The following is a 993-nucleotide window of genomic DNA, read 5'->3' as shown; positions in this document are numbered from 1 at the left end:
TTGCTGAGCACTACACAGGAATTTGCAGGGTCCAAGCCAATAACTGTCTACAGATATTTCATGGGTGTAAACCAGGCATCAAGTGGAATTATTTAGGATGGGACTAGGAGATGTAAATTAGAAGTAAACAGTTAAATTAAAAGGAAAATTCAGATTGAATATCAAGAGAAATTTCCTGACAGTGAGATCCTTTATAGGCTGTGGAACAAGGGAAGCAGATAAAACCCCCATCACTTTAGAGGCAGAAAACATTAGGGGAAAAGTACAGACATGGAGATGGCTGGGCCTGGATGACTTAACAGGGATTTTTTTTTTTATCTCTGACTGATTATTGATACCCCTGTACAGGATAAAGAGGAATCAATAATCAGGGATTGCAATACACTTTAAACATGCTGATCAATGCTTGGGTAGCAGAACAGTTAAAATATATAGGAGGGAGGTATAATGACCGAGGCCTGGGCACTCAGAACAGAGGATCAAAACCAAAGCCAGCATCAGGTTCCAAGCCGAAGGTCAGAGCCAGAAGGAGGGGGAGAAGAATCAGGTGCCAAGCCAGGGACAATATCAAGTACTAAGCCGGGGTCAGAACCAGAGACAAAGTCAGGGGTAAGGTGAAGAAGCAGGGGCCTGCAGGAGGGAAAGACTGGGAGTAGACAGGAGTCTGGAATGAGAGGACAGGAACCAGGAGCAGGCAGGGAAGGAAGTCTCAGGAATCTGGGAAGCAAGAGGGGTCCATACTAGCAGTCAGCCAAAGATTCCTCTAGCTGCTCAGACAATTTCCTGTTGTCACTTCCTGGTTTATGTAGTACTCCTTAGCCAACTGGGATCTGAATGGTTCCCCCAGTCGGGAGCTTTGGAGGCGGAGCCCTCTGAAAGCTAAATGTTACTCAGGTGAGCTGTTGGGTGGCAGTCATGGCCCAAGTGCTACCTGAGGACCTGTGGATCTGTGTTCAAGGCCTGTGAGCCCTCACAGGAGGAGGGATAGACATA

The sequence above is a fragment of the Dermochelys coriacea genome, chromosome 11 (assembly GCF_009764565.3).
Source record: "Dermochelys coriacea isolate rDerCor1 chromosome 11, rDerCor1.pri.v4, whole genome shotgun sequence".
NCBI classification, from domain to species: Eukaryota; Metazoa; Chordata; order Testudines; family Dermochelyidae; genus Dermochelys; species Dermochelys coriacea.
Note: the sequence above shows the minus strand (reverse complement) of the source record.